Consider the following 13073-nt stretch of genomic DNA (forward strand, 5'->3'; position numbering starts at 1 on the left):
TCCGTGTGTCTCAGTGGATCCAGGAAGGCTGGTTAGAAAACATGTCAAAGCTAAAGAGTAGGCGTCTGATCCCACAGAGGATCTGATGTCAAGGTGAAGCTGCAGAGACACAGGATGCTCTCAGTCCCCCGGCTGTTCCTGTGATATGACTGAGCAGGACAATGCATGCTGGCCGGGGAGGACCGGACCGCATTGTTCTGGATTAATAATCAAGAAATATGCATGTCAAACAGCATGGGACAGGGGAAATATGGAGTTGATAAAGTTAATGGGACTGGTACAGTCAGGCACAATATGTTATGACAGCTCACCGCTGGGACTGAATAATGGTGAGTAGTGGTGGAGCGTTTGGTATGTGGAAAAACATCTTTCGGCATGTCACAGCGTCCATAAATACAAAGAATTCTTTCAAATTTCCATTTCGCAAGAGTGTTGGCCACAGCAACAACAGATTTTATGAATGCCTTATATACCTGTTTTTGTCCCACAATCAAAACCTCAAAGTCAGCTGGGGGTTCTCAAATTCCGGTCCTAGTCCAGAACAATGCTGCTTTTCATCTTCAGTAACAATTTAAAAGTCTAATTTCTTGTCTTAAACTGCAAGGTGTATTAATTCAAGATGTTTTCCATTCACACAAAAATATATTTGAAAAAAAAAAAAACTCTCTAGACTGTATTCAGATCTTTTAGCACTACAACAATGTCACTGCACTGACAGCTATTAATAGCCATCTTAGCTTGATGATGATCACAATTATTAAAGTATTACATCAATCTGCTTCCAACTGGCCAGCTGTTCTTCATCCTCTTATGACTTCATGATTACTCATTTACAATGGAAACATACAAAATAACATTTGTCATCACTAAGAAGTGTTTGATTCATGATGCAGGAAAGATTGAGTTTTATCTGCATCATCACTGCTACATGGACCCACATGGAGAAATCAAAGCCTGACGCATGAGCAGTGCATGACGGCTATCTCGCTGAAGTGCTGCGTATCTCACACATGTGGGATGCACCAGTGGGATGCACCAGATGGATTAATTAGTAAACGATTGAAGATTTCAACCCTTTTTTCTTCCAGAGCACCGTCGTTTGTTTGTTTAGTACATCTCAAGATTTATCCACTGAGCACACCGCTATCTTTTTGAACAGGATTAAATAGTAGTTTAGCATTTCAAATCATGTTAAAATCACATATCTGCTATTCTATGGTTGGTCCATTTTGCTTTCACACACCAAATGAGCCGCACAACTGAGGACCTCATTCAGGCGGTCTTGGTTGCTTAATCCGGACCAGAGTTGATTGTGCAGTAGGACTTTGGTTTGGTTTTGTTCCATCATAAAACAACCAACATGTGACACAGTACACTGCCACAGCAGCCTAAACCAACCAAACTAACAGACAAACACACCAGAGCTCCTTTAAACCAAAACAAATAGGCAGATGTGGAAAAAACAGGGTAAAGCCTATATTCTAGCCTATAAATTACAGTGTAGTTTTTGTACGTACAGGGTATAGTACATATAAATTACTTACAATACAAGGAAAGATAAAAAATGCATTTAAGAGAGACGGAGAACAGGGCTATTAGCAACTTACTAATAATGCTGGGGTACAATAATACAATTTTGAGGTGGGGAATTAGAAAAGAATCCAAGCACTTAGCTTTAAATTGTGTTTTATCACCACTAAAAAACAGAAAAGTCTCCCAATTACTTAATTGCAGAAATGAAGAGCACAACTAATTTTCTAACTGGAAAACTTGTTAGTCATGTTTATTCAGCTTTACCCAGAGACTCCCAACTACAATTAAGCAGCACACATACTCTACACTGTAGTCACTATCATACACTTTAAGGAAATTATATGAATCATAACTAATTCGTCAGAATATCAATACTGTTATTCCCACACTTCCTGTATTACTTACAGTCAAATGTAAATTTACATCCCTCCTACACACAAAATCCCCCCTTATTCAATAACCAGTCTCCTTCCTGTGTACCTACTTATTTGTACCACCAGACACCCAGAGGTATTATATTTGATACCCTATGTGTACAAAGCAACACTGTAATTCCCAGGCCGTAATATAAAACGTTATCAAAAGAGCAATGCCATGAAGAGCAAAATCTGGGGAACGTTGTTCAGACATGTGCACTCGTGTCATTGTGACTTGGACTCGAGTTCAGCGTTGTCAGTGTTGACATTAGTCTGTGTAATGTTACCCGGCATGTGAGCGCACACTGGGAATGCTATGGTCATGATTGGATGACAACCCTGTCAGTCAAGCTCCTCGCGACGCTACCTGATGGTCAATGGATCAGATCAGATCATGATGATGCCCGTGCCAAGAGTCATCACATTCAGATTCAAGAGTTTCCCAATCACATGTGAAGGAAAAAGGCAAACTGCTGAATATAAGACCTGCTCATCACAGATTTCTGACAGCAAAACTATAACATCAAACTTTGTTGTCATCTGAAGACTCATTCGAAATTGGTCAGTGTCTGTGAGGACTGATGTTAGCTAACGTTAGCCAGATACAATCTGTTCTCTCACAACTACGTCGCTAGCGAACGTTAGTTAGCCTGATAACGATTGATATCATTAATCAACCCAATTGACAGAATAAAACGTTGGCATTGTAACGTTTCTGTACATCACAGATCAAATTAATCTCAATCTCTAAGTTACGTTACGTTTCAATGTTGATCGCATTTATTTATTTTTTTTTAAGACTATTTTTTGGCTTTTGCCTTTAATTGACAGAGATAGTGATAGTCATGAAAGGGGGAAAGAGAGGTGATGACATGCAGCAAAGGGCCACGGGTCGATTTCGAACCGCGGGCCGCTGCAGTAATGACTCAGCCTTTGGTACGTGGGGCGTCGGCTTTACCAGGTGAGATCATTTAGCCAATAATATTATTATTATTAGACAGGCACTCACACTTTGTCTTTTTCTCTTTATAAAGACCGGATACTGCAGGTAAGACTGTAGTATCCTAGGGGGAAAAAAGGGACTCTTGCCTTAACTAAGGACTCGACTTGATGACTTGACCAAGAAAACATAACTTGGGACTTGCTTGAGACTTGGACCAAATGACTAGAGTCACATGTCTGCCTTTATTAGCTGTTCAGCATTGCTACTTGCCTATGTACTTACCAGAAATGCCAAAGCCACATTATTAATAATAAATAACAATTCATTATACGTCATTTTTAAGGAGTGATCACTTCTGGTTAGCTCAGTGAGAACCAGGACACTCAGAGCTGGATATCGTTCTCAGTAAAAACAAAAAAGTATAAATATTTGTAACATTGAATCAAAGGTAAAAATATTTCAATGACGCATAAAATGCCAAATAGCTTTGCTGTAAACACATAACAAATCCACGTTCCCAAGGAAAAACTTTGATTTCAGTAACCACTTAAGCTGTGATTATGTGTTGGCTTCCAAAGGCAATTTGATGTAATTCCTGTCGTCATTCCACAAACAAATCACTGAAAAGTGTTTGTTTTCCCAGAGTGGCCCTGCTCTTAAATGGTCAACAGTATGTGTTACCAGACTCTGATGTTTTGGGCACAGATTCGGCCCCGTTTAGGTCCACTCACTGATCTTGCAGTCCTTGAGGTTGAGGGACAGTTCTTCTAGTTGTGCAGGAGGAGCGAGACCTTCTTAGGCGTCAGTGAAACACGACTCCTGATCATCCAGAAGCTGTGATTCTGCAAAGGGAGCAGAAATCTATATTTATTTATACTGCAACATATATCGTTTGTCTATGTACTGTAAGGGTGTGCGATGGGGAGTTTATTTAAAATAAATACATGGATATGAATTGCCCACGTAAAGTTGTGCATGGAAAAACAGAGTCATCAAGTTCTCAAGTTACTATAAATGAACCATTAATCTGAGAGATTTTTGTTATTTGTCTGTCTATACATTTCCATTGCTCCACTGAATGTACTGTATAATATTACTTAGACTAGTTTGTTTTGTGTTCCTGTGAAAAACTTGGGAGATGAGTCATTTTTTGTGACATCGTGCCAAACATTGCACAGTTTCATCCTGGGCCTCCCCCTCTAGATGAGAATCTCTGTAATTACGAGCTGCACATTCCCCAAGGGTGGACAACGCCATTCTCATCTGTCCCATTAACACAGTGTCACGATTTCTCAATGAAGAACCAGCTGCATTACATGGTTCTTGACTACGACTCCTTCAAATGATGAGAAGTTCAACTAACGTTTGGTAGTAAAAAGGTGATGTAGTAGAATGCATGACCTGGCATCCGGGGGCAAAAACCTAAAGGGCCTGTAATGTTGGTGTACAATGCAGCGCTGTTGGTATCGTAGGGCAATTCGTAACATGAGCCTTGAATCTCAGCCAGGAATAACGCCAGCCCTTCAATGTGCTGTCCATGTTAAATCCATACTCTCATTCCCAATGGCTCTCAACATCAAGACTGTTATACCACGGCCTGAAAGGAATATTGATTAGTGATGACGTTACTTCACTCAAGGTAAAGAATAACTGCATTATTTGATCTTAGACACAACATTAAGTAAAGTAGCACTCAAAGTCACAACATGACCACACCTAAAGGCCACACTACAGCTACAACAAATATCCAAGTTAAAGTAAAGTTTGTACAATTTATTTATGTTCCATATTGTCCAGTGGGCCAAATATAACATTTCAGGCACATTACTATTCATTGTACTTAACATTTTATGAGGAAAAATAATCACCAACACTTCTGGCCTGAAGGAATTTTGAGCAAAATGGTTGTTGTTGTTTCCACATAAAAAGATGATGTAAAGAAGTGGTGATTCTTTTACATTTAAGTTGCTCTTTATATCCATAATGTTCAATCTGATGTATTTTTAGAGCATACAGAGGTAATACATTCCTGCAAGATGAAGACATTTCTTGTGATTTTATGTATAATTTGTCTGCCCCATGAAATTACAAAGCTAACAAATACAATATATAGGTTCTTAAGAAGAGACTGACATGGTTAGGTTTAGGCAACAAAACTACTTAGTTAAACTTAGGAGAAGATTGACTTGGTTAGGTTTAGGCAACAAAACGACTTAGTTCGGTTTAAGCAACAAACTACTTAGTTAGGCTTAGGAAAAGATCGACTTGGTTAGGATAAGGCAACAAAACTACTTAGTTAGGTTTAGGCATCAAAACTACTTAGTTCGGGTTAAGCAACAAAACGACTTAGTTAGGCTTAGGAGAAGAGTGACTTGGTTAGGTTTAGGCAACAAAACTACTTAGTTAGGTTTAGGAAAAGATTGACTTGGTTAGGATAAGGCAACAAAACTACTTAGTTAGGTTTAGGCGTCAAAACAACTTAGGCTTAGGAAAAGATCGACTTGGTTAGGTTTAGGCAACAAAACTACTTAGTTAGGCTTAGGAAAAGTTCGACTTAGTTAGGTTTAGGCAACAAAACTAATAAGTAAGGTTAAGGAAAAGATTGTGGTTTGGCATAAAAAAACTCCGGAAATGGCGTTGCAAGTTGGGTGACACATGATTCAATGTTGACTTTCACACGGGACATGAATGTCGGTCTCCTGGATGAAAGTCCAGTATTTTTGGACCCAGCCGTCCACTTTTCGTAGGCATAGCTACAAACAGTGTGTGAGACCGGCCTGCCCCTGAACAGACTAAAGGAGCTAAATGGAGCTAAACTATCAGGGCCTGAATGTTTCTGACTTTGGGAAGGTTGAGTCAACAGGATACAACTCTTTGACATTCTTTTGAATTGATGGCTTTTATGAGCTGCGTCTGTGCGTTGTTAAACTTCTTAAATGTCTGGACTCTGGACTCTGTACTTAACACCTGTGAATATACTGACAGCTTGCAGAGTGGCCCTTAAAAAAACGAATGTAAAACACATTGACTCCATCAAAATCTTTCATCTTCTCCTCGCTTCATGCGTTCCTTTTGTTTTGAAGTTTATTTAATATTAATTGCTATAATGTCTCTCAGATGCTCTATTTTAGAGCAATACTGACAATGCAATAATACTCTTCTGTAACATCACATCCTGTGTTTTTGATCCACCTATATTTGCCACTTATGTCATGACAGCTCACTGAAATAGAAGTGATTCTTGCACAATGTTTCCTTTGTGTAGTGAAGGATAAAAAGTACCCTGTTAGCCCATTATTATTTATAAGTCCACAAAGTTTCCTCCAGTTATTTTCTACCAGTGATGTCAGATAGTTTGTGCTGGTGTGCTGTCATACTGTTGTCCTGGTGAGAAAGTGCACTCCAACCCCATCACTGTGATCCCCGCAATCTCATTAGACTCTTGACCCTCAGTGCCAAAGTATTCTTCAGAGCCAAAATCCACACTTTCTTTTTCCCAGATAAAGTTTCTTTGAACATCAAAGCCCTCATTAACATCAAGTCCCATGTGGGGGCTCCAAACTAACGCACATACTTAGATTTACAAAATCTTGCTCAGCTTATTTTTGCTCACAGTACAGTTCAGTGTCAAGGTCAAACTAAATTTTGTGACAACCGCTGAGTTTAACTTTCATCACAAGAACGACACCAAAAGCTGGAGTAGGCAGGTTGGAGTAAATACAATTCAAAAAAAGTTATTTTTATAAAACAGTCACTATATCCTGACAGTAGTGCATGAGACAGGTAATATGAAAAAAATCATGTGCCTCTGTGTCCTCCGGTGCTCCTAATGGCATCTGCAAGATTTCACAGACCGGAGGAAAACAACCAATCGGAGCCGAGCTGGTGCCTGCCGTCTCTGAGCCGGCTGTCAATCACTCACAAACTCCAATCAAACGGTCAAACTAGGCAACGTTGATCAATTGAGGAAATACCAAGCACCGCCCACCAGCCGGAGCAAACTTTCTCATTTTACAGCTAAATAGTACACTACAAGATGTTTTACACGAGAAATAGGCATTACAGTAACAGAATATGAATTAATATTTGATCATCGCTGCCTAGTTTGACCACTTGATTGCAGCTCTCGAGTAATTGACAGCTGCCTCCGTTGAATGAACAGCCAATAGGAACGCTTCCGTCAAGGGCTAGACGTTTTAAAACCTGAAAACAGAAGTCTAGTTTTGAATTACAATATGCTGAAAGGTTATTATGGATCTTTTGACCAATGATGCGGAAAATATTCTGCCTACTGCTGCCTTAAAGGTCAAAAACACTCTTAAGCCGATTTCAAACCACCACTTGAAGGCTTTGGTAGTAACCCTGTCCTCATCTGATTGGCACACTGTAATCACATTCAGGTGCACTGTGATGAGGGAGTCATCGATAAAGCCCCTTTCAGCTCTCATAGGTATTTCCTATAAAACCCAGACTGCGTCAAATTCCTTGTGGATTTTCACTGAGCTGGTTCCAGAAAGAATCCCAGCGAAGGTCTGGATAAAGACGCACATTTGGAGTAATTTAGGTGCAGGTATGCAAAGCAGACAGCTCCTTCCATAACACACAGCTCATTTCTGGCCCACTTTGAGCCAAGACATCAGACTGAATAAGATCGCCAGCACATTGCTGAGCATGTGCTGCTACACCAAAGACAGATGTTCAGTTTAATCAAACTATGAATCTGTTAATCAAACTAGTTCTCAAAGTATCAGGTGTTGGGCTGTGCATGACTGATTGCAGGGTTATTAAACACTGACATTTCAAACCTTAGAGTAGAGTTCTTTATCGTGGTAGTGAAAAGTCTGGGTGGCTGCCATGGCATTGTCTTCAGTAAAGGCATTAGGTGGATCATATTACACCTGGAGCTAAATATAGTCAAAGACAATAAAGCAAGAATGTGCTTTAATGATGGGATGAGAGTCAAAATGTTCTGTACGCTGGCTGGGGCCTAAACATCAACCTGTAAAAGGTTAGAAATGATTTAAAATCATAAATATGTGCATACCCAATGATGTCGAGAGAGATTGTTAAAAGAATTTGCAGTACAAGTGGCTGTTCGTTTTCACAGGGGAGTCTCCACAACACCCACCACCATCACATCCCATGAAGGGCTCTGCAGATGGTGGGAAAGCCAGAGGGAAATCCCTGTAGGCCTCCAGTTTTCTTTGAAGCTGTGCTACATGCAGCTGCCACGAGAGGCTAAAAGAGGCCTGTGGCAGCTTGGGCCACATTAACATCATCACCAAAAACAACTAATTGCACACACTTACCAATAAGTAAACATACTCACAGCTGCCCAAAGGCAAACTGTCATTACATTTAAGCTTTTGGATGAACCATGGTCAATAAGACATTCCTTCCCACGTTTTAACACATAGTGATACTGTCAACTGTTTCACCAAGATTACTAATGAATGGAGACTTGCAAAGAAATTCCACAATATACCATGGCAAACTGACTGGAGTCATTTACCATAACTATGACTACAACACAATGGGGCAATACTTCCTGACAATACAACTGTGTCATGTCACAGCATCAGATGGATGCACTTATTTCATTATCTGTGGTATTCTATTGAGTAACATCCCATAAAATCTTCTTTTGGTTGATTTTTCTTCTTAGACTAAGGTCATTAAAACTCAAGGGTTTTATCTCCCAGCTTGTCTTCTATGGTCATTATCTCCTTGACCAACATAGCAAATCTTATTATGTATTAGATAGTGCAGAATCAATATATAATACGGTAGCATTGTTGTTTTTGTGTTAATGTATATAAAGCTGTATCTTTGTTAAGACTTGAGATCATTTGATGCCATGTACATATCCCTAGTACTACATCTTCTGCAATAACTAAATAATAGAGGTATCACAGAAGCATACATCATGTATTTTATGTTTTTACCCGTGACAATGCAGAAGAAAAATCATCTTTGTTTCCTCAATCATGGTGCTTTTTTCAAAATTCTCAAATCAAGTAGAAGTATTCAAAACAAATGCGTGCCTTCAGGGTAGAAAGTCAGTCAGCTAATAATAGCAAAAATATATATGATTGAATATGAAGTTACCTGTTATTCTTACAATTATCTTAAAGATGATCTCTATTATGCTTTTGGGCTCTTTCCCTTTCCTTTAGTCTGTTATGTAGTTTATTGTGCATGTAAAAGGTCTGCAAAGTTAAAAAAGAGAGTTTGTCTCTCCCACAGAAACACTGCTCCTGAACTGCCTGAAACGCCTTGCTTGAAGTACCGCCTTTTCTTTCGTAACGTGGTGATGTCACCAAGTAACAGAGCGGAACTGGTGCTGAGTCCAAAGAGCTCGGTTCGGTTGACCAATCACAACAAAGCGGTCCAGCTGACCAATCAGGGCAGACTGGGCTTTTCGAGAGGAGGGTGAAAAAAGGTGCTACTGCGTAAAATAAAGCGTTTTTTTTAGCATTAAAGCATGTAAACATGTTCTAGTAGAAACCCCAAAAAGTATGCACCTGAAAATGAGCATAATACGTCATCTTTACAAATAACAGTAGACAGACACTTATTTTCTAAAACTAACAAGTATGTTGTAGACAAGAAGGCAAAGAAAATGTGTCTGTTATTATACGTAGCAGTCTTTGTACAGTACTGTCATACTGTACGGAGGTAGCCTGACTCAGCCATCTAAAAGTTCATCTAAAAGATAACAGTTGTTTTAAAATGGGTTGATGACGGTCCAGTAAACTGAAAGGCATCACAAGAAAACATTTCAAATAGTGTTGAGAGAGTGATGTGTACATAGCTATAAAGAATAGAATAGGGAAATGTTTTAAAAAGGAGGTACAAAAACCTTGCCGTGAAGAAACATGTCCCACATTAACCGGCGATTAACTCAGCACTACAGTATAAAGCAGGCGCAGACTATGCTGCTATAAATAGCTGATCGTATAGCCAGAACAAGCAGCTGGACGAGGGAGAAAAAAAAAAATCTTTTCCGTTTCTTTATGTCTGGGGTATAAATGGTGTCCCCACAATCTGGACATAATGTAAGAAAACAAAATGTTACAACTGCTGCGAATGACGGGCAACTCCGTCACACTTCCCCTCTAACATTCCCTGATTTCAACAACCATAACTTTCCCATAAGTCTAATTAACCCTCGAGTGGCCGTTACTCAGAGCAGTAGCACACAACACGAGCCCTCTCTTCTCTCCTCCTGGTTGGACCAGCCGGCAGTGTGTTTGGCAGGAGGGTCGGTTTGGGGTCGACCACGGACAGAAATAACCTCTTGTTTGCTCACTGGCATGCTGCAACTTGTGGTGTTGTTCTGGGAGCCAGACAGAGCCTCTGTGTTTTCATCTGGTATCATAGTAGAACCCAGTGAAACCCAGTGACAGTGATACGGTATGATCTGTGGGTGGCAGCTTCAGGAAAACAGAAAACTTTTTACAATTGTATTTATTGCTGCAAAAGGCTTTGAGTCAAAACAAACCCACATCCTCTCTGAATGATCATGTTAAACTGCACAGACTTGGTTGTCTTTGTTATCTGTTCAAATCTGATGAGTGCAGAGGGAAAAAAAGATAGTTAAAGATAGTGGAAATCCACCAAGCTCCATGTTCACAGTATTGTAATAATAACTGCATCTAACAACATGGTTAAGGATGCGAGGGCTTCTTACATTGCTAACCTGATTTCCTCCAGCAAACACAACCCTGAAGTCCTGTTTGAAACCATCAACAACGTGGTCAATCCTGCATGTGCCTGTCTTTTCAAATAAGGATTGTAGAACCTTTCTCTCTTTCTTTGTGGGTAAACTTAGAGATGTCAGGGCTAGCGTCATCCTCCTTTTCCTGTTCTGCTTATCCAACTCGGCCAACAATTTTGGACTGCTTCTCTCCCTGCATGAGACCGCATCGATCTGGTGGGCAGTATGAAACTTTCCTCAAGCCCTGTAGATATTTCATCAACTTCTATGCTTAAAAATGTACTTGGGTCTATTGGTCCATGTCTAGTTGTGTCCCAGCTTCTTTTAAACATGCAGTTGTTTAGCCTCTTCTGAAGAAAAAAACTAACCTTGATACATCCCTTCCCAAAAATGATTTTATTTAAAGAAATTTAGATAAAAGTTGTTGCCAAACAGCTCACTGCTGCCTTGACTACACACAACGTTTTAAACAAATTCCAGTCTGGTTTCCGTCAGAAGCATTTCACTGAAACAGCTCTTCTCAGAGTCTCCAATGACATAATGATGTCTTCTGATGTGGGTGAATGAATGCTCTGTTTTGGTGCTGCTGGATCTTAGCGCAGCCTTTGATACTGTAGATCACATCATCCTGACTGAAAGGCTTAAGCAGTGGGTGGGTGTCTCTGGGAACACCATGGACTGGTTCTCCCATCTCTCAGATTGGAGATTTGGTTCCTACATGTCTAAAATTGCTGCTCTTTCCTGCGGTGTGCCTCAGGGTTCTGTCTTGGGTCCTATATATTATTTTCTTTGTATGTGCTTACATTATGTCATATTATTAGCAAATTTAAAATGTATCTCATAACACTGTTACGCTGATGATATCCAGCTGTATGTCTCTTTTAAGCCTGATGAGGCTGATAAACTGACTAAACAGTTTTGCACAACTGTCTGTCCCACCAGATATGCATATGCACGCACTTCATACAGTAACCTGTGCAAGTACTAGTCATTCATTTTAAACATCATCCCAATCGGGATTGTGATCCCGATGCCAGAGCGGCAATTCTACGAGAATTACCGTTTTCTTTACAAACTTGTTGGCCTGTAAAGCCCATTGAGATGACATATTGTGAATCGAGGCTCTAGCGAGCTACAATATTTGCGAAGTGTTGCAGAGATGGAGAGAAAATGTTGCTAATAGTTTAGCCTTCTGCTAACCAGAGCCATGAGCTAGCCACAGCCGTGAGCAGAAGGCTAAATTATTAGGAACATTTTCTGTGAAACGCTTTGCCGATATTGTCAGACTCTCTTTTGATAAGTCCGTCTTCCTTTTTTGGGGTTGCTTTGCAGTGTAGGCAGTTATTGCCAATTTTGGAATAGAAACTTTTTCGGCATGATATTCTGCCGTTGAATCACGCTTTCACCATCTGAAGGGACGTGTATGGGCATCTGCATTTGAAGAACAGCCAATAGGAACGCTCTCTCTCTAAAATGACCGATGATGATTTTCTAAAGCCTGAAAACAGAGCCAAGAGGAGGTGCAGAAGTCTAGTTTTATCTCAGAGCAATTTCATTATAATATGCTGAAAGGTTATTATGAAATTTTTGCCCGATGACACTAAAACAAAATGCACTTTAAGGACTGGATGACTAACAACTATTTACAGCTAAACACAGATAAGACTGAGGCCCTTATCGTTGCTTCAGACAGCATAGTTTCCGAGGTTTTCACTCAGTGTATTGGGTCCCTTTCTTCAGCTCGACATGCTAATCTTAGAAATCGCTGTGTTATATTTATTCAGGCTATGTACTTTGATCAACTTATCAAATCTTTGACCTGTACAAGTTTCTTCCATTTAAGAAACATTGCCAAACTCAGGTCGCATCAAAACCTGAGCTAGATATGATCATTCACACTTTTGTATCATACGTGAATGCCTACAAATGGTCCAAAATGCTGCTGCAAGGCTGTTGACCAGGTCCAGCAGGACGACTCACAGCACACCCCTCGACTTCCCATCAAGTTCAGGATTAAGTTTAAGGTTCTGTTTCTCACATATAGAGCCCTGCATGGTCAGGGACCTGTGTACATCTCTGACCTTCTCCATCCTTATACAAAAGGTGCTTTTGCTGTCTCTGTTGACGCCTTTAAAAAGCACCTCATTTATTACACTTATTCAAACTGGCCTTTTTCTCGCCTGTGTGTTTTTAAGGGCTCTTGTTTTATTGTTTGTTTTACTGTTTTTCTGGTCCAATTTTTTACCAATTTGTGTTTTGTGAAGCACTTTGACCTTGCTCTGTGAAAGGTGCTATACCAAATAAACTTTACTTACTTTTTCATGAGAATTAATTCTTTAAAAGCAGTTCTTCAAAGCTATTTTAAGTAGCTCAAGTGGCATTAGAGTAGAAGGACTGCTTAGTGGACTGCTACGATATGCTATACTTTATGTAATAGAATCACAGGCCTGCATCGCTGCTG

At 39.9% G+C, this 13073-nt stretch overlaps 1 protein-coding gene across 5 annotated transcripts in view; it reads right to left on the minus strand.

The window, feature by feature from the left end:
- Positions 1 to 13073, minus strand: part of mrtfbb (myocardin related transcription factor Bb) — an 87595-nt gene that overhangs the window by 17597 nt on the left and 56925 nt on the right. For all 5 annotated transcript variants that reach the window (XM_037793507.1, XM_037793506.1, XM_037793504.1 and 2 more), the window contains exon 2: positions 3624 to 3734. The gene's annotated coding sequence lies outside the window, so the exon portion shown is untranslated. The remainder of the gene's footprint in view (positions 1 to 3623; positions 3735 to 13073) is intronic.

Source organism: Sebastes umbrosus, chromosome 14 (assembly GCF_015220745.1).
Source record: "Sebastes umbrosus isolate fSebUmb1 chromosome 14, fSebUmb1.pri, whole genome shotgun sequence".
In the NCBI taxonomy this organism is placed as follows: domain Eukaryota; kingdom Metazoa; phylum Chordata; class Actinopteri; order Perciformes; family Sebastidae; genus Sebastes; species Sebastes umbrosus.